Genomic DNA, 21,655 nt, shown 5'->3' with positions numbered 1-21,655 from the left:
TGTGGCTAACTGGTTGGCTGGCTAGCTAGCTAGCTAGCTGGTTGGTTGGTTGGTGGTTGGCTGGCTTGCTTGCTAGCTAGCTGGATGGCTGGTTGGTTAGTTGGCTGGTTAGCTAGCTGGCTGGTTGGCTAGCTACCTGGCTGGTTGGCTGGTTGGTTAGCTAGCTAGCTGGTGGTTGGCTAGCTAGCTGGCTGGTTGGATGGTTGGTTGGTTGGCTGGCTGGCTGGCTGGCTGGCTGGCTAGCTAGCTGGCTGGCTGGCTGGTTGGCTGGCTAGCTAGCCACTGATGTTCCACAATGATCTCACCTCATTTCTCACCCAGCAGCCCTCTCTCTCTCTCTCTCTCTCTCTCTCTCTCTCTCTCTCTCTCTCTCTCTCTCTCTCTCTCTCTCTCTCTCTCTCTCTCTCTCTCCCTGTCTCTCTCTCTCTCTCTCTCTCTCTCTCTGTCTCTCTGTCTCTATCTCTGTCTCTATCTCTGTGTCTCTCTGTGTGTGTCTCTATCTCTCTGCTCTCTGCTCTCTCTCTCTGCTCGCTCTCTCTGCTCTCTCTACTCTCTCTCTGTTCTCTTTCTCTGCTCCCTCTCTCTGCTCTCTCTCTCTGCTCTCTCTCTCTGCTCTCTGCTCTCTCTCTCTGCTCTCTGCTCTCTGCTCTCTGCTCTCTCTCTGCTCTCTCGTCTCTGCTCTCTCGTCTCTGCTCTCTGCTCTCTCTCTGCTCTCTCTCTCTCTGCTCTCTCTCTCTGCTCTCTGCTCTCTGCTCTCTGCTCTCTGCTCTCTCGTCTCTGCTCTCTCGTCTCTGCTCTCTGCTCTCTCTCTGCTCTCTCTCTCTGTCTCTCCTCTCTGCTCTCTGCTCTCTGCTCTCTCTCTCTGCTCTCTGCTCTCTCTTTCTGCTCTCTCTCTCTCTGCTCTCTCTCTGCTCTCTCTCATTCTCTCTGTTCTTTCTCTCATTCTCTCTCTCTCGTTCTCTCTCTTTCTCGCTCTCTGTTCTCGCTCTCTGTTCTCTTTCTCTTTCTCCCTCTCTTTCTCCCTCTGTTCTCTCTCTCTCTTTCTCTCTCTCTCTCTCTTTCTATCTCTCTCTCTCTTTCTCTCCTCCTCCCCCTCTCACACATGCCCTCAGAGTTCAACGCTAGGTGAGCCTCCTGAGAGGCTATGTACCCTACATGGTTGTTCTGTACCGTACCTACTGTTTAATGTAACATGTAATTCTACATGGTCGTGGTTATATGGTACACGTGCATTATTTAATGAATCAATGTCAGTGATTGGTTTGGCCTCTCTGTCACGTACGAATGGACACACATGCATACACAAACATACGGACAAACATACACACACAGACACACATGTACACACACACACAGACACACATGTACACATACCACACACACACACACACACACACACACACACACACACACACACACACACACACACACACACACACACACACACACACACACACACACACACACACACACACACACACACACACACACACACACACACACAAACATATCACACACACACACACACACACACACACACACACACACACACACACACACACACACACACACACACACACACACACACACACACACACACACAAACACACGTACGCATACCACACACACATCCTGTATGGCTTCTCTTCTCGTGCTGCTCTGCTTGTCTTGTCTCTCTCTCCGTCTTTCTTTGCAGTGTAAAAAGTGTCCCACAATCATTCATTTGGCAGCTTTTGTCTGTCATACAATGAGAGCGTGTCCCACAGGAGGAGGAGGAGGAGAGGAGGAGGGGAGGAGGAGGATGAGGGGAGGAGGAGGAGGGGGGGGGAGGAGGAGGAGGAGGGAGGCAGGAGGAGGGGGGAGGAGGATGAGGGGAGGAGGAGGGGGGGAGGAGGAGGAGGAGGAGGGGGAGGAGGAGGGGGAGGAGGAGGAGGGGGAGGAGGAGGAGGAAGGGAGCAGGAGGAGGGGGAGGAGGAGGATGAGGGGAGGAGGGGGAGGGGGAGGAGGAGGATGAGGGGAGGAGGAGGAGGGGGATGAGGGGAGTGAGAGGAGGAGGAGGGGAAGGAGGAGGAGGATGAGGGGAGGAGGAGGGGGAGGAGGAGGAGGAGGGGGGATGAGGGGAGTGGGAGGGGGAGGAGGAGGGTGAGGGTAGGGTAGGGGAGGGAGAGGAGGATGAGGGGAGGGGGAGGGGGGGATGAGGGGAGGAGGAGGACGATGAGGGGAGGAGGAGGATGAGGGGAAGAAAAGGGGAGGAGGAGGAGGAGGAGGAGGAGGAGGAGGAGGAGGAGGCGGAGGCGGAGTAGAAGGAGGAGGAGGAGGAGGAGGGGAGGGGGAGGAGGAGCCACACAGCACAAGAGCCCCATTTGAGCTCAAATCAAGGTCACCATCGTGATGGGTCAGAGCCTCCCTGCCTGTCTGCCTGTCTGCCTATCTGCCTGTCTGCCTGTCTGCATGTGTACCTGTCTCCCTGCCTGCCTGTGTACCTGCCTCCCTGCCTGCCTGTGTACCTGCCTCCCTGCCTGCCTGTGTACCTGCCTCCCTGCCTGCCTGTGTACCTGCCTCCCTGGGTGTCTGCCCGACACAGTAATATACAATATACCGTACACACAATAGAAGCATCTGCTCTGTCTCTTGGGTCTGTCGGTGTGTGTTTTAGGTCTTGTTTCTCCTTTTGAAGCAAAGCTGCAGTGTTTCCCCTCATGTCTATGGTAATTATCTGTGTCTATACCCCCCATGTCTATGGTAATTCTCTGTGTCTATACCCCTCATGTCTATGGTAATTCTCTGTGTCTATACCCCCCATGTCTATGGTAATTCTCTGTGTCTATACCCCTCATGTCTATGGTAATTCTCTGTGTCTATACCCCTCATGTCTATGGTAATTCTCTGTGTCTATACTCCCCATGTCTATGGTAATTCTCTGTGTCTATACCCCTCATGTCTATGGTAATTATTTGTGTCTATACCCCCCATGTCTATGGTAATTCTCTGTGTCTATACCCCCAATGTCTATGGTAATTCTCTGTGTCTATACCCCCCATGTCTATGGTAATTCTCTGTGTCTATACCCCCCATGTCTATGGTAATTCTCTGTGTCTATACCCCTCATGTCTATGGTAATTCTCTGTGTCTATACCCCCCATGTCTATGGTAATTCTCTGTGTCTATACCCCCCATGTCTATGGTAATTCTCTGTGTCTATACCCCTCATGTCTATGGTAATTCTCTGTGTCTATACCCCTCATGTCTATGGTAATTCTCTATGTCTATACCCCCCATGTCTATGGTAATTCTCTGTGTCTATACCCCCCATGTCTATGGTAATTCTCTGTGTCTATACCCCCTCATGTCTATGGTAATTCTCTGTGTCTATACCCCTCATGTCTATGGTAATTCTCTGTGTCTATACCCCCTCATGTCTATGGTAATTCTCTGTGTCTATACCCCTCATGTCTATGGTAATTCTCTGTGTCTATACCCCTCATGTCTATGGTAATTCTCTGTGTCAATACTCCCCATGTCTATGGTAATTCTCTGTGTCTATACCCCCTCATGTCTATGGTAATTCTCTGTGTCTATACCCCCTCAAATTCACATCTGGATCTCGAAACCAGTTCCACTGCTTTTTTTTCTTCTCAGTAGGTTAAGAGTTGAATACCGATAGTCTATACCATCCAAACGTGACGCACTGGTTGGGAGTTTATGTGACACTGAAGAGCTCCTACCCCTCTGGGTCATGGACCAGACTGTTCTGTTCTGTGTTACTTTAGGAATTAGGTCGGGTCAACTACCTGTATAGGGACCCAGAGGTGGTGTCTGTCTCAGTCCTGCTCATAATCTATCTGGTCTGCCCCGGTGGGAGATCTGGAGGTATTAGTGGAAAAAGGTCTGATGCACAATGTCTGTCCTAATTATCACTCCTTTTCTATTTTATTTCACCTTTATTTAACCAGGTAGGCCAGTTGAGAACAAGGTTCTTTTTTGTTGTCTTTTTTTGATGGTTTGGAACTGGGACGGTAGCTAGCTAACACTAGCTAACACTAGCTACACTTCTACCTTGTACTTATAAGAGTACCAGGATTGAGGATGAGATTATCTGCATTTTCAGTTTACACTTTGACCTGTATAATGTAACACCAAACCTACTCTTGTCATGCTTTCGGTCTCAAAGGTGAAAGGCTTTACAGTGCACTTTGCTAATTCCTTATGTTGGTGTACGGAGTTCCTGCTCGAAGGACCACATTTTGAAACCATCATACAGTGTCTGCAGTGAGCTCTTACGGAAAGGCCCCCCCTGCTAACCTTTCCAATCCGGCAGAAAGGGAGGGATGGATCTAGACACTGTTGCCTTAGAACACACAAAGAGTTATACCCAGCTCAGCCTTAACATCAGCACCACAGATAACTTCCACAAAGCGGTCAAAGAGACAAGGCAAGAAGGGTCTTCTATGCCATCAAAGGGAACATAAATCTTGACATCCCAATTAGGATCAGTTATAGAACACATTACCCTCTGCTGTTGTGAGGTGTGGCGCCACAAAATGGGACAAACACCCAATTGAGACTCTGCATGCAGAATTCTGCTCAATTATACTTCGTCTTCAATGCAAAACCCCTAACAATGAATGCAGAGCAGAATTAGGACTATACCAACTAGTTATCAACATCCAGAAAAGATCTGTTAAATTTTTCAAACACCTAAAAGGAAGCAATCCTCACATATTCCACCACAAAGTCCCCACCTACAGAGACATGAACCTAGAAAACCTCTGTTCACAAAAAGATAATTACTTGACATATTGGAAAGAATGTACAAAAAAACAAAGCAAACTAGAATGCTATTTGGCCCTAAACAGAGAGTACACAGTGACAGGATACCTGACCACTGTGGCTGACCCAAACTGAAGGAAGGCTTTGACTATGTACAGACTCAGTGAGCATAGCCTTGCTATTGAGAAAGGCCGCCGTAGGCAGACTTGGTTCTCAAGAGAAGACAGGTTTTGTGCACACTGCCCACAAAATGAGGTGGAAACTGAGCTGCACTTCCTAACCTCCTGCCAAATGGATGACCATATTAGAGACACAAATTTCCCTCAGATTACACAGACCCACAAAGAGTTTGAAAACAAATACAATTTTGATAAACTCCCATATCTACTGGGTGAAATACCACAGTGTGCCATCACAACAGCAATATTTGTGACCTGTTGCCACAAGAAAAGGGCAACCAGTGAAGATCAAACACCATTGTAAATACAACCCATATTTATGTTCATTTATTTTCCCTTTGTACTTTAACTATTTGCACATCATTACTGTACACATTAGTACTGTATATAGACATAATATGACATTTGAAATGTCTCTATTCCTTTGGAACTTTTGTGGGTGTAATGTTTACAATTTCACTTGCTTTAGCAATGTAAACATATGTTTTCCATGCCAATAAAACCCCTTAACGAGAGAGAGAGAGGGAAGAAGGAAATGTTTTCACGGCTGTACTTTGATCTCCTCCCATTTATATAGCTGGTTTTCTTAAAGTCCCGCTAGCAGGACAACTTCCAGTGAAACTGGGGGGTGCGCAATTCAAATAAATAATCATAAATATTATGGATTTTAAACATTTAGGTACATATAAGTGTCTTGTATTGGCTGAAAGCTTACATTCTTGTTAATCTAACTGCACTGTCCAATTTACAGTAGCTATTACAGTGGAAACATTACATGCGATTGATTGAGGACAGCGCCCCACATCAAAATATTTTTCCACCGGCACAGGTTTCATACATTCACATATAACGATTAAATATTCACTTACTTTTTGAAAATCTTCCTCTGATTTGTCATCCCAAGAGTCCCAGCTATAACATGTAGTGTCGTTATGTTAGATAAACTCCTTCTTTACATCCCAAAAAGTCTGTTTAGTTGGCGCCATCGATTTGAGAAATCCACAGGTTCAACTTGCAGAGAAAGGAATCCAAAAATCTACCCCTAAACTTTGTTTTAACAAATCAAAATATGTTTCTATTTACTCCTCAGATACCCTAAAATGTAATCAAGTTATAAGTATGTTCAATAGGAAACCGATTTTATCAGGTGCGTAATGTCTTCATGGCGGGCACAAACACGAATTTCCAAGACTGTGTCCTTCTACTAAAACTGTTATTTCTTATTCGTTTTTGAAGTTACAAGCCTGAAACCTTGAACATAGACTGCTGACACCCTGTGGAAGCCATAGGAATTGCATCCAGGGAGCTAATTTTCAATACAAACCTTTCTCTTGCATCTCTAAGACGATGGTCTCTCAATAAAAAAACATTTCCGGTTGGTTTTTCTTTGGATTTTCTCCTACCATATCTATTATGTTATATTCTCCTACATTATTTTAACATTTCTACAAATGTCAAAGCGTTTGCTTTCCAATGGTACTAATTATTTGCATATCCTGGCTTCAGGGCCTGAGCTACAGGCAGTTTATTTGGGCACGTCATTCAGGCAGGAAGTGGGAAAAATGGGGCCTAGCCCTAATACAGACAAGTAATTCATGGGACAACCAGCTTCAATAACTCTGTTTTTACACACAATCCTTCAAACGGACAAAACAAAAATGATCTGTGTCCCAAATGGCAACCTGTTGGCACCCTGAACAGAAAAAGTGAAATCTTCGATACTTAAAAAGACCCAAGCCACTAATAATAATAACAACGCAAGCCTATAGATACACGTTCCTACTCCTTCATTACAGCTGCAGTGCTGGTTGTAGCGCTGAGTGGAAATAGGAAGAATGTGCATTTTATGGCTTGTAAAAGTGTTGAAAACAAAGTGTTGACAGTGCTGAGTGAGAACTTAAACATGAACTCACTCATAAAAACAGCAGCTCTTTGCTGTCTTCGTTAACAGTCTCTCTATTCATGGATTTAAACGATTTGAAATCTCACTGTATCAACTTTGCTATAACTTTTTTATAGCAAAGGCCAATAGTGCACTTGATTTGCTCTACAGGCCCACCGGGAAGGCAGACTTTGTACCTTCAGACACATGAAATGGTTCAAAATGGGAACACTTGGCTTATCCGTCACACAGGGCAGCTGAATGGGGTGAACCTTCCACCAACAGTCCCCTATGATGTCTATGGTTTAAACAACCTTATGCAAGCCCGTGAATCAGAAAACCACGCCCACGTGATGAGTAACCTTGCCTCACACCTGAGGAATTGGGTTAACTCCCCAAGCTAATGCCTTGGCTTTAGCTCAGCAGGCTAACACAGTCTTGTGGCAAGCAGGAGGCCCATGTTGAAATTCCACTAATGTGCCTCTCTCTCTCAGAAAATCTGTCTCAAATTTCATATTTTTTTAATTGTTTTTTTATTTAACCTTCATTTAACTAGGCAAGTCAGTTAAGAAAACATTCTTATTTACAATTTTGTATTTATTTATTTTTTATTTCACCTTTATTTAACCAGGTAGGCTAGTTGAGAACAAGTTCTCATTTGCAACTGCGACCTGGCCAAGATAAAGCATAGCAGTGTGAACAGACAACAACACAGAGTAACACATGGAGTAAACAATAAACAAGTCAATAACATGGTAGAAAAAAAAGAGAATCTATATACAATGTGTGCAAAAGGCATGAGGTAGGCAATAAATCGAACAATGACAAGAATAGTTAAACACGTCCAGAGATACACACACAGTGTTAAAAAGGACAGCTCTGCTTCAACAGTTTCAGCACCCCTTTTCTTGTGTTTTGTTGTACTTGCCCAAATCCCCTTATTTTCACCTTAGTGGTGCTTACATGTCACCCCACTTTGTGAGCAAATCACGTTTTAGCAATTCCCGCATCTCACTGCCCCTCTCCCTTTCCCTACATGTTCCTACAGCTTGTTGCATTGAATTATAAGTTATACCAGCGTGTTTGTGCTGTCGTTATATTCAAGGTCTGATGGTAAAACTGTTATGTCACCCTTTAAATGTCGAGGTATGTTAGCTTGCTAGCCTAGCCGTTAGCCTAGCCGTTAGCCTAGCCGCTAGCCTGCTATGTGCCTTTATTTCCCTGCTATGGGCCTTTGCCCCGTGGCCATTAGTGGTGGACAGGTCAGTGGTTTGTTCACCCGCCCCCAATTGCTAATAACCCATCCGCAACCACCCGACCTATATGTGATAAAGTGAAAATCTGAGACCTGCACCAGCTAATATAGAAAACGTGCTTTAGGTTTACAGTCAGAGACGGTAGAATGAATTTTCTAAATTGTTTTGGTTGCCTGATTTAGATATGTTTCTGCTTATAATTTCCAACATTTTGGTAGACTATTTGTTAGTCAACTTGTATATAATTAGATACATGCAGCTTCTCTTCTATCATTATGTTGCCCTAGAAGACTAAATAAAACCCTCGTTCACCAGAATAATGTCATAAAGCAATAGAATTAAATGTTTCAACGGTAACGTTTCTGTCATCGCTGCTTCTTTCGCAGAGCAAAGACGTTTAGGAACCGGGAAGATAATGTAATGACTCTACAAAAAGAACGTGATGATTTTCTGTGCAAAACATCCAAAGGACATCAGTTTGACCGGTTGTAAGGAAATAGAAAGCTGTGTAAAACGACCCAACGTGTTTCTGATTTAGATTTCAGTTCTGCTTGGATGCATATTTAATGTGGTTGAAATACTATCAGCTTTTATGATGCTGATAAATATAGCACCTCTACAGACGGTATCTAACTGATCATTCACGTTCTCTCAAGATGCTGAAAGAAATATATCATATTTCTCCACTCCTGTTCCCCTGTCAAAATGTAGCCTGCATTTAGTGTATCATTTTACTGCAATAAATACTTATTTCAACAAGAGTTAATATTAAGGCTCTGTGAGAGGTTATAGACCTACAGTCAGTGTCCATTTTACTCATCTGAACAGTAGGCTACAGTTCCCTTGACGTGCCATAGGCCTATTTTAATTCCGATCTTGTGACTGTTGAATGTGTATAGCGCCTCACAATCACCACACAACACTGTCATCATCCTCTTTTACCACTTCACCTAATCTTTCCCAAACATGACTTTCTGGTCCTCCCTTCTCTTTATTTTCAACTCTACATTTCACAGCTTTTCTCTTATTGAAGTAAACTCCGACATGGTCCTTTTTGCCTCTGTGGATCTATGCACTAATGCCAGATAGCCTAAAATAATGACAGAAAAACCTCAATGTAGCCCATAGATATGAATTGCACAAAATGATACATTTATGGATTTTTAATGTTTGTTTTCTCTTTATTCAACCCGTGGATATAACCCCGGATCGCGGGTTAAGAGTTATGAGTCAACCCCACACATCATTATTTCTCACCCTATTTAATTACGTGTAAAGTCTTTATGTACCGGCCTATTTCAGCCACTGTTATGGTACTGCTTTGAGTCTATCGGTGTTATGGCTTATGTATATCCTGTAAGTGCATTCCATTATTATTTCTGGATTAGTAATCTGTCATAATAGAGCATTGTCAAGCATAGATGTGTGTATTGATGTACATACTATGTTAAGTCAGTCTATGTGTTGTATACAGGCCATGTTAATATGTTAAGCCAGTCTATGTGTTGTATACAGGCCATATTAATATGTTAAGTCAGTACAGGCCATAGTAATGTGCTAAGCTAGTTTAGCTATTAGAGGTCATATAAAGGCCTGTGTACAAATGTGGAGGTTGCTGAGGGGAAGAAGGCTGGAATGGAGCGGATGGAATGGCATCAAACACATGGAAACCATGGAAACCATGTGGTTAATGTATTTGATACCATTCCAGGGTGCCGCCAACCTCCTGTGGTACTGTATCTGTGTATGCTTAGTATCTAACTGTATTACTGCCAATTCTCTGTGTACTCATTGCTGTTCTTTATATAACCACACACATACTATCTACAGTTCTCCATGAAGGAGCTATTATCTGGAATAAACCTTTTCAAAAGACATCTGGACTTGTTCTTGCTGGATAAACCTGTGGCAGCTGAACAATGTCCACTGGTACCTATTGACAATTATTCATGGTCATCTCTTAGTATTTTCACACACACACACAGACTCCAATCCACTCCACGTCAAAATGGTCCCCAGGGAAATTGGATAACTTCCACTGTTTGAATTTCAGCTACTTTGAGGCATGCAGTTGCTTGGCAACGAAATAACTGTATTTCAGTTTTTTTTACCACTTTGGTTATTGTGCACGGGTTTAGACTGATCAAACCAAGGGGTTCGGGATTTGGAATGTAACCAACCTGTTATTGAAGGAGCATTAAAGGAGGGGGAGGAGGAGAAGGGGGGGGGGGGGGGGTGAGGAGGAGGAGGAGGAGGGGGAGGAGGAGATGGGGGATGAGGAGGAAGGGGAGTAAGAGGGTGGAAGAAGTAAAAGTTGTCAAAAATATAAATAATAAAGTACAGATACCCCAAAAAACTACTTAATAAGTACTTTAAAGTATTTTTTACTTAAGTACAGTCGTGGCCAAAAGTTTTGAGAATGACAAATATTAATGTTATAGATGTTACTATGGAATACTGAAGTATAATTACAAGCATTTCATAAGTGTCAAAGGCTTTTATTGACAATTACATGGAGTTGATGCAAAGAGTCAATATTTGCAGTGTTGACCCTTCTTTTTCAAGACCTCTGCAATCCACCCTGGCATGCTGTCAATTAACTTCTGGGCCACATCCTGACTGATGGCAACCCATTCTTGCATAATCAATGCTTGGAGTTTGTCAGAATTTGTGGGGTTTTGTTTGTCCACCCGCCTCTTGAGGATTGACGACAAGTTCTCAATGGGATTAAGGTCTGGGGAGTTTCCTGGCCATGGACCCAAAATATCGATATTTTGTTCCCCGAGCCACTTAGTTATCACTTTTGCCTTATGGCAAGGTGCTCCATCATACTGGAAAAGGCATTGTTCATCGCCAAACTGTACATTTAACATTTACATTTAAGTCATTTAGCAGACGCTCTTATCCAGAGCGACTTACAAATTGGTGCATTCAACTTATGATATCCAGTGGAACAACCACTTTACAATCGTGCATCTAAATCTTTTAAGGGGGGGGGGGGTTAGAAGGATTACTTTATCCTATCCTAGGTATTCCTTAAAGAGGTGGGGTTTCAGGTGTCTCCGGAAGGTGGTGATTGACTCCGCTGACCTGGCGTCGTGAGGGAGTTTGTTCCACCATTGGGGTGCCAGAGCAGCGAACAGTTTTGACTGGGCTGAGCGGGAACTGTACTTCCTCAGAGGTAGGGAGGCGAGCAGGCCAGAGGTGGATGAACGCAGTGCCCTTGTTTGGGTGTAGGGCCTGATCAGAGCCTGAAGGTACGGAGGTGCCGTTCCCCTCACAGCTCCGTAGGCAAGCACCATGGTCTTGTAGCGGATGCGAGCTTCAACTGGAAGCCAGTGGAGAGAGCGGAGGAGCGGGGTGACGTGAGAGAACTTGGGAAGGTTGAACACCAGACGGGCTGCGGCGTTCTGGATGAGTTGTAGGGGTTTAATGGCACAGGCAGGGAGCCCAGCCAACAGCGAGTTGCAGTAATCCAGATGGGAGATGACAAGTGCCTGGATTAGGACCTGCGCCGCTTCCTGTGTGAGTCAGGGTCGTACTCTGTGAATGTTGTAGAGCATGAACCTACAGGAACTAGACGGTTGGGAGAAGTTGCTCTCGGGGGATGTGTTGGTACCGTTCTTTATTCATGGCTGTGTTCTTAGGCAAAATTGTGAGTGAGCCCACTCCCTTGGTTGAGAAGCAACCCCACACATGAATGGTCTTAGGATGCTTTACTGTTGGCATGACACAGGACTGATGGTAGTGCTCACCTTGTCTTCTCCGGACAAGCTTTTTTCCGGATGTCCCAAACAATCGGAAAGGGGATTCATCAGAGAAAATGACTTTACCCCAGTCCTCAGCAGTCCAACCCCTGTACCTTTTGCAGAATATCAGTTTGTCCCTGATGTTTTTCCTGGAGAGAAGTGGCTTCTTTGCTGCCCTTCTTGACACCAGGCCATCCTCCAAAAGTCTTTGCCTCACTGTGCGTGCAGATGCACTCACACCTGCCTGCTGCCATTCCTTAGCAAGCTCTGTACTGGTGGTGCCCCAATCCCGCAGCTGAATCAACTTTAGGAGACGGTCCTGGCGCTTGCTGGACTTTCTTTCCTTCACAACAATTGAACCGCTCTCCTTGAAGTTCTTGATGATCCGATAAATGGTTGATTTAGGTGCAATCTTACTGGCAGCAATATCCTTGCCTGTGAAGCCCTTTTTGTGCAAAGCAATGATGACGGTACCTGTTTCCTTGCAGGTAAGCATGATTGACAGAGGAAGAACAATGATTCCAAGCACCACCCTCCTTTGGACGCTTCCAGTCTGTTATTCGAACTTAATCAGCATGACAGAGTGATCTCCAGCCTTGTCCTCGTCAACACGCACACCTGTTAATGAGAGAATCTCGGAGGTGTCCACATGGTCCTAAAGCACACCGATGTCTTGATTTGTATCACATTCCAATGATAAAACTGGGGGGATATAACTGGGAATCTATGGGAATCTATTTCCCGATGTATATGTATCTAATATAAACTATATACAGTTGAAGTCGGAAGTTTACACACACTTAGATTGGAGTCACTAAAACTTGTTTTTCAACCACTCCACAAATTTCTTGTTAACAAACTGTAGTTTTGGCAAGTCGGTTAGGACATCTACTTTGTGCATGACACAAGTAATTTTTCCAACAATTGTTGACAGATTTCACTTATAATTCACTGTATCTGTCATGGCTTTAGAAGCTTCTAATTGACATCATTTGAGTCAATTGGAGGTGTACCTGTGGATGTATTCAAGGCCTACCTTCAAACGCAGTGCCTCTTTGCTTGACATCATGGGAAAATCAAAAGAAATCAGCCAAGACCTCAGAAAAGAATTGTAGACCTCCACAAGTCTGGTTCGTCCTTGGGAACAATTTCCTAACACCTGAATGTACCACGTTCATCTGTACAAACAATAGTACGCAAGTATAAACACCATGGGACCACGCAGCTGTCATACCACTCAGGAAAGAGACGCGTTCTGTCTCCTAGAGATGAATGTACTTTCGGGCAAAAAGTGCAAATCAATCCCAGAACAAGAGCAAAGGACCATGTGAAGATGTTGGAGGAAACAGGTACAAAATGTTCTATATCCACAGTAAAACGAGTCCTATATCGACATAACCTGAAAGGCCGCTCAGCAAGGAAGAAGCCACTGCTCCAAAACTGCCATAAAACAGCCAGACTACGGTTTGCATCTGCACATGGGGACAAAGTGGATATGTGGATATATTGAAGCAACGTTTCAAGACATCAGTCAGGAAGTTAAAGCTTGGTTGCAAATAGGTCTTCCAAATGGACAATGACCCCAAGCATACTTCCAAAGTTGTGGCAAAATGGCTTAAGGACAACAAAGTCAAGGTATTGGAGTGGCCATCACAAAGCCCTGACCTCAATCCCATAGAAAATTTGTGGGCAGAATTGAAAAAGCGTGTGCGCGTAAGGAGGCCTACAAACCTGACTCAGTTACACCAGCTCTGTCAGGAGGAATTGGCCAAAATTCACCCAACTTATTGTGGGAAGCTTGTGAAAGGCTACCCGAAACAGTTGACCCAAGTTAAACAATTTAAAAGTAATGCTACCATATACTAATTGAGTGTATGTAAACTTTTGACCCACTGGGAATGTGATGAAACAAATAAGTGCTGAAATAAATCATTCTCTCTGCTATTATTCTGACATTTCACATTCTAAAAATTAAGTGGTGATCCTAACTGACCTAAGACAGGGAATCTTTAGACCTAAGACAGGGAATTGTGAAAAACTGAGTTTAAACGTATTTGGCTAAGGTGTATGTAAACTTCCGACTTCAACTGTATATACAAAAGTATGTGGACACCCCTTCAAATTAGTGGATTCGACTATTTCAACCACACCCGTGGCTGACAGGTGTATAAGATTGAGCACACAGCCATGCAATCTCCCTAGACAAACATCAGCAGTAGAATTACCTTACTGAAGAGCTCAGTGACTTTCAACGTAGATTTTGGTGGAGGAGGAATAATGTTCTGGGGCTGTTTTTCATGGTTCGCGCTAGGCCCTATTAGTTCCAGTAAAGGGAAATCTTAACACTACAGCATACAATGACATTCTAGACGATTCTTTGCTTCCAACTTTGTGGCAAAGTTTGGGAAGGTCCTTTTCTGTTTCGTCGTGCACAAAGCGAGGTCCGTACAGAAATGGTTTGTTGAGATCGTTGTGGAAGAACTTGACTGGCCTGCACATAGCCCTGACCTCAACCCCATCCAACACCTTTGGGATAAATTGGAACACCTACTGCAAGCCAGGCCTAATCGCCTAACATTGGTGCCTGACCTCACTAATGCTCTTGTGGCTGAATGCAGGAATGTTCCAACATCTATTGTAGTGTAAAGCCTTCCCAGAAGAGTGGAAGCTGTAATAGCAAAAAAGGGGAGACCAGCTCTATATTAATGCGCATGATTTTGGAATGAGATGTTTGTCGAGTGTCCACATACTTTTGGTCATGTAGTGTATATGTGAATATATGGGTGAGACCCAAATAAAATACTTTGAGACTGTCTTCAACTAAAAGAAAAAGATGTTATTTGTCACATGCTTCGTAACAACAGGTGTAGGCTAACAGTGAAATGCTTCCTGATTGGTCCTTTTCCAACAACGCAGAGAGAAAAATAAAGATATCATATTGTTTAAATAAACAAAAAAATAGATGACGCAAGGAACACATGCACAGTGAATAATGAATAACAATAACGTGTAAAAATAACATGATTATATGCAGGGAGTACCAGTACTGAGTCAAAGTGCAGGGGTACGAGGTAAATGAAGTAGCTATGTCGGTAGGGGGTAAAGAGACTAGGCAACAGGATAGATAATAGACAGTAGCCGCAGAGTATGTGGTAGAGTATGTGGTAGAGTCCTGTGTGTGTGTGTGTGTGTGTGTGTGTGTGTGTGTGTGTGTGTGTGTGTGTGTGTGTGTGTGTGTGTGTGTGTGTGTGTGTGTGTGTGTGTGTGTGTGTGTGTGTGTGTGTGCGTGCGTGCGTGCGTGCGTGCGTGCGTGTAGAGTCTGTCCAAGAGTATGTGTGTGTGTGTGTGTGTGTGTGTGCGTGCGTGCGTGCGTGTGTGTGTGTAGAGTCTGTCCAAGAGAGTTAGTCGGGGAAAAAGGGTCAGTGCAGGTGGTCCGGGTTTTGTTTATCAGTCTAGTTTAGCAGTCTAGTTTAGCAGTCTTGTTTAGCAGTCTTGTTTAGCAGTCTAGTTTAGCAGTCTTGTTTATCAGTCTAGTTTAGCAGTCTTGTTTAGCAGTCTAGTTTAGCAGTCTAGTTTAGCAGTCTTGTTTAGCAGTCTAGTTTAGCAGTCTTGTTTAGCAGTCTTGTTTAGCAGTCTAGTTTAGCAGTCTTGTTTAGCAGTCTTGTTTAGCAGTCTTGTTTAGCAGTCTTGTTTAGCAGTCTTGTTTAGCAGTCTTGTTTAGCAGTCTTGTTTAGCAGTGTTGTGGCTTTAGGGTAGAAGGTGTTCAGGCTCCTATTGGTTCCAGACTTGGGGCACTGGTACCTCTTGCCGTGCGATAGCAGAGAGAACAGTCTAACTTTCACAAGGCTGTGAACGATATAAGAGACAAGGCAAGAAGGGCCTTCTACGGCATCAAAAGGAACATAAAACTTGACATCCCAACTAGGATCTGGTTATAAAAACTTAAATCGGTTATACTGTAGAACCCATTGCTCTCTATGGTTGTGAGGTCTGGGGTCCACTCACCAACCAATAATTCACAAAATGGGACAAACACCTAATTGAGACTCTGCATGCAGAATTCTGCAAAAATATATTTTGTGTGCAATGCAAACCCCCAAACAGTGAATGCAGAGCAGAATTAGGACTATACCCACTAGTTATCAACATCCAGAAAAGATCTGTTCAATTCTTCAACCACCTAAAAGGAAGCAATGCTCACATATTCCACCACAAAGTCCCCACCTACAGAGACATGAACCTAGAGAAGATTCCCCTCAGCAAGCTGGTCCTGGGGCTCTGTTCACAAACAAAAACAGACCCCACAGAGCCCCAGGACGGCAACACAATTAGACCCAAACAAATCATGAGGAAAGCAAAATAGATCTATTTGACACACTGGAAAGAATAAACCAAAACGGAGCAAATTGGAATGCTGTCCGGCCCTAAACAGAGAGTACACAGTGGCAAAATATCAGACCACTGTGACTGACCCAGAATGAAGTGAGCATAGCCTTTCTATTGAGAGAGGCCATCATAGGCAGACCTTGAGAGAAGGCAGGCTATGTGCACACTGCCCACAAAATGAGGTGGAAACTGAGCTGCACTTCCTAACCTCCTGCCAAATGTATGACCATATTAGAGACACATATTCCCACAGATTACACAGACCCACAACGAGTTTGAAAACAAATACAACATTGATAAACTCTCCTATCTGTTAGGCAAAACACCAGTGTGCAATCACAGCAGCAAGATGTGTGGGCCATTGAAAAGGGAAACGACTGGAGCACAAACAACATTGGAAAAACCACCAATATGTATCTGTTTATTTATCTTCCCCAATATCCATTTTTACATGTACATGTTAGTCATTTAGCAGACACTCTTATCCAGAGAGACTTACAGTTAGTCATTTAGCAGACACTCTTATCCAGAAGGACTTACAGTTAGTCATTTAGCAGACACTCTTATCCAGAGAGACTTACAGTTAGTCATTTAGCATACACTCTTATCCAGAGGGACTTACAGTTAGTCATTTAGCAGGCACTCTTATCCAGAGACTTACAGTTAGTCATTTAGCAGACACTCTTATCAAGAGAGACTTACAGTTAGTCATTTAGCAGGCACTCTTATCCAGAAGGACTTACAGTTAGTCATTTAGCAGACACTCTTATCCAGAAGGACTTACAGTTAGTCATTTAGCAGACACTCTTATCCAGAGACTTAGTTAGTCATTTAGCAGACACTCTTATCCAGAGACTTACAGTTAGTCATTTAGCAGACACTCTTATCAAGAGAGACTTACAGTTAGTCATTTAGCAGGCACTCTTATCCAGAAGGACTTACAGTTAGTCATTTAGCAGACACTCTTATCCAGAAGGACTTACAGTTAGTCATTTAGCAGACACTCTTATCCAGAGACTTAGTTAGTCATTTAGCAGACACTCTTATCCAGAGACTTACAGTTAGTCATTTAGCAGACACTCTTATCCAGAGACTTACAGTTAGTCATTTAGCAGACACTCTTATCAAGAGAGACTTACAGTTAGTCATTTAGCAGACACTCTTATCCAGAGACTTACAGTTAGTCATTTAGCAGACACTCTTATCCAGAAGGACTTACAGTTAGTCATTTAGCAGACACTCTTATCCAGAAGGACTTACAGTTAGTCATTTAGCAGACACTCTTATCCAGAAGGACTTACATGTTAGTCATTTAGCAGACACTCTTATCCAGAGAGACTTACATGTTAGTCATATAGCAGACACTCTTATCCAGAGACTTACAGTTAGTCATTTAGCAGACACTCTTATCCAGAGACTTACAGTTAGTCATTTAGCAGACACTCTTATCAAGAGAGACTTACAGTTAGTCATTTAGCAGACACTCTTATCCAGAGACTTACAGTTAGTCATTGAGCAGACACTCTTATCCAGAGAGACTTACAGTTAGTCATTTAGCAGACGCTCTGATCCAGAGAGACTTACATGTTAGTCATTTAGCAGACGCTCTTATCCAGAGGACTTACATGTTAGTCATTTAGCAGACACTCTTATCCAGAGAGACTTACAGTTAGTCATTTAGCAGACACTCTTATCCAGAGGGACTTACAGTTAGTCATTTAGCAGACACTCTTATCCAGAGAGACTTACAGTTAGTCATTTAGCAGACACTCTTATCCAGAGGGACTTACAGTTAGTCATTTAGCAGACACTCTTATCCAGAGAGACTTACATGTTAGTCATTTAGCAGACGCTCTTATCCAGAGGACTTACATGTTAGTAATTTAGCAGACACTCTTATCCAGAGAGACTTACATGTTAGTCATTTAGCAGACACTCTTATCCAGAGCGACAATTAGTGCATTCATCTAAAGATACAGTTGAAGTCGAAGTTTACATACACTTAGGTTAAAACTCGTTTTTCAACCACTCCACACATTTCTTGTTAACAAACTAGAGTTTTGGCAAGTCGGTTAGGACATCTACTTTGTGCATGACACAAGTCATTTTTCCAACAATTGTTGACAGACAGATTATTTCACTTATAATTCACTGTATCACAATTCCAGTGGGTTAGAAGTTTACGTACACTAAGTTGACTGTGCCTTTAAACAGCCTGGAAAATTCCAGAAAATGATGTCATGGCTTTAGAAGCTTCTATTAGGCTAATTGACATCCTTTGAGTCAATTGGAGGTGTACCTGTGGATGTATTTCAAGGCCTACCTTCAAACTCAGTGCCTCTCTGCTTGACATCATGGGAAAATCAAAAGTAATCAGCCAAGATCTCAGAAAAACAATTGTAGACCTCCACAAGTCTGGTTCATCCATGGGAGCAATTTCCAAACGCCTGAAGGTACCACGTTCATCTGTACAAACAATAGAACGTAAGTATAAACACCATGGGACCATGCAGCCGTCATACCGCTCAGGAAGGAGACGCGTTCTGTCTCCTAGAGATGAACGTACTTTGATGCGAAAAGTGCAAATCAATCCCAGAACAACATCAAAGGACCTTGTGAAGATGCTGGAGGAAACAGGTACAAAATTATCTATATCCACAATCAAACGTGTCCTATATCGACATAACATGAAAGGCCGCTCAGCAAGGAAGAAGCCACTGCTCCAAAACCGCCATAACAAAGCCAGACTACGGTTTGCAACTGCACATGGGGACAAAGATCGTACTTTTTGGAGAAATGTTGTCACGTTCCTGACCTATTTATGTTAGTTTTGTGTGTTAGTTGGTCAGGACGTGAGGTTGGGTGGGCATTCTATGTTATCTGTTTCTATGTTGGTTTTGGTTTGCCTGGTATGGCTCTTGATTAGAGGCAGGTGGTTTGCGTTTGCCTCTAATTAAGAGTCATATTTAGGTAGGGCATTCTCACTGTTTGTTTGTGGGTGATTGTCTCCTGTGTCCGTATGTTATGTTCGTACCACATAGGACTGTAGCGTTTGTTTGTTTCGTTTTCGTTTCGATGTCGTCTGTTACCTGTACGTAAGTTTATGTTTAGTTATGTAAGTTTATGTTCAGGTCTCGTCAACGTCGTTTTGTTATTTTGTAGTTTTGCAAGTGTTTGTTTCGTTTCGTGTTGCCATCTTTATCGTTGTGTTAATAAAGATGGCTTATTTCCCAAAGCCTGCGTTTTGGTCTGAGGATCCTTCTCTCCTCACCTCATCTGAGGATGAGGAGAGCGTCACCCGTTACAGAATTACCCACCATAGGACCAAGCGGCATGGAAGGCGGCAACAGGACCTACCCACAAAGGATTTCTGGACATGGGAGGAGATACTGGATGGTAAGGGGCCGTGGGATCAACCTGGAGAATATCGCCTCCCTCGTGAAGAGCTGGAGGCAGCGAAAGCCGAGAGGAGGCGATATGAGGAGGCAGCACGGAGACAAGGCTGGAAGCCCGTGAGTACAACCCAAAAATTTCTTGGGGGGGGCCTTAAAGGGAGTGTGGCGAAGTCAGGTAGGAAACCTGCGCCTACTCCCTGTACTTACCGTGGAGAGCGAGAGTACGGGCAGACACCGTGTTACGCAGTAGAGCGCACGGTGTCTCCTGTACGCGTGCATAGCCCGGTTCGGTACATTTCAGCTCCACGTATCGGCCGGGCTAGACTGAGCGTTGAGCCATATGTCATGAAGCCGGCCCAACGCATCTGGTCACCAGTGCGTCTCCTCGGGCCGGCGTACATGGCACCAGCCTTACGCATGGTGTCCCCGGTTCGCCTACATAGGCCGGTGCGGGTTATTCCACCTCCCCGCACTGGTCAGGCGACGGGGAGCATAGAACCAGGTAAGGTTGGGCAGGCTCGGCGTTCAAGGGAGCCAGTACGCCTGCACGGTCCGGTATTTCCGGCGCCACCTCCCCGCCCCAATCCAGTACCACCAGTGCCTCCTCCACGCACTAGCTATATGGTGCGTGTCTCCAGCCTTTTACCACCAGTGTCTAAACCACGCACCAAGCCTCCTGTGTGTCCCCAGAGTCCTGTGCGTCCTGTTGCTGCTCCCCGCACTAGCCCTGAGATGCGTGTCCCCAGCCCGGTGCCACCAGTCCCGGCACCACGCACCAGGCCTACAGTGCGCCTCAGCCGGCAGGAGTCTGCCGTCTGCACAGCGTTGACTGAACTGCTCGTCTCCCCAGCGCCATCTGAGCCATCCGTCTCCCCAGCGCCATCTGAGCCATCCGTCTCCCCAGCGCCATCTGAGCCATCCGTCTCCCCAGCGCCATCTGAGCCATCCGTCTCCCCAGCGCCGTCTGAGCCATCCGTCTGCCAGGAGCCTGCAAAGCCGCCCGTCTGCCATGAGCCTGCAAAGCCGCCCGTCTGCCATGAGCCTACAGAGCCGTCAGCCAGACAGGAGCCGCTAGAGCCATCAGCCAGACAGGAGCCGCTAGAGCCGTCAGCCAGACAGGATCTGCCAGAGCCGCCAACCAGACAGGATCTGCCAGAGCCGCCAACCAGACAGGATCTGCCAGAGCCGCCAACCAGACAGGATCTGCCAGAGCCGCCAGCGAGCCATGAGCAGCCAGAGCCGCCAGAGCGCCATGAGCAGCCAGAGCCGTCAGAGCGCCATGAGCAGCCAGAGCCGTCAGAGCGCCATGAGCAGCCAGAGCCGTCAGAGCGCCATGAGCAGCCAGAGCCGTCAGAGCGCCATGAGCAGCCAGAGCCGTCAGAGCGCCATGAGCGTCGAGAGCCGTCAGCCTGCCATGAGCGTCGAGAGCCGTCAGCCTGCCATGAGCGTCGAGAGCCGTCAGCCTGCCATGAGCGTCGAGAGCCGTCAGCCTGCCATGAGCGTCGAGAGCCGTCAGCCTGCCATGAGCGTCGAGAGCCGTCAGCCTGCCATGAGCGTCGAGAGCCGTCAGCCTGCCATGAGCGTCGAGAGCCGTCAGCCTGCCATGAGCGTCGAGAGCCGTCAGCCAGCCATGAGCGTCGAGATTCGTCAGTCAGCCATGAGCTGACCTTCAGCCTGAAAAGGCTAGATACCCAGAACTGCCCATCAGTCCAGAGCTGTCTCTCTGTCCGGAGCTGCCTTTCAGTCCGGAGTTGCCCCTCTATCCTGATCTCCCTCTCTATCTTTATCTACTTCTATATTCTTATCTATCCCTCTGTCTTGATTTATCTCTCTGTCCCGGTGTTGTCCTTATTAGATATGTTGTTAAGGGGATTTTGTGGGGGTCAAAAGAGGGTGGACATTCTTGGAGGGAGGAAGTTAGGATGGATTATGGTGGGGTGGGAACCGCGCCCGGAGCCTGAGCCACCACCGTGGTTAGATGCCCACCCAGACCCTCCCCTAGACTTTGTGCTGGTGCGTCCGGAGTTCGCACCTTGTG

This window comes from Salvelinus fontinalis, chromosome 2 (genome assembly GCF_029448725.1).
Source record: "Salvelinus fontinalis isolate EN_2023a chromosome 2, ASM2944872v1, whole genome shotgun sequence".
Classification (NCBI taxonomy): domain Eukaryota; kingdom Metazoa; phylum Chordata; class Actinopteri; order Salmoniformes; family Salmonidae; genus Salvelinus; species Salvelinus fontinalis.
Note: the sequence above shows the minus strand (reverse complement) of the source record.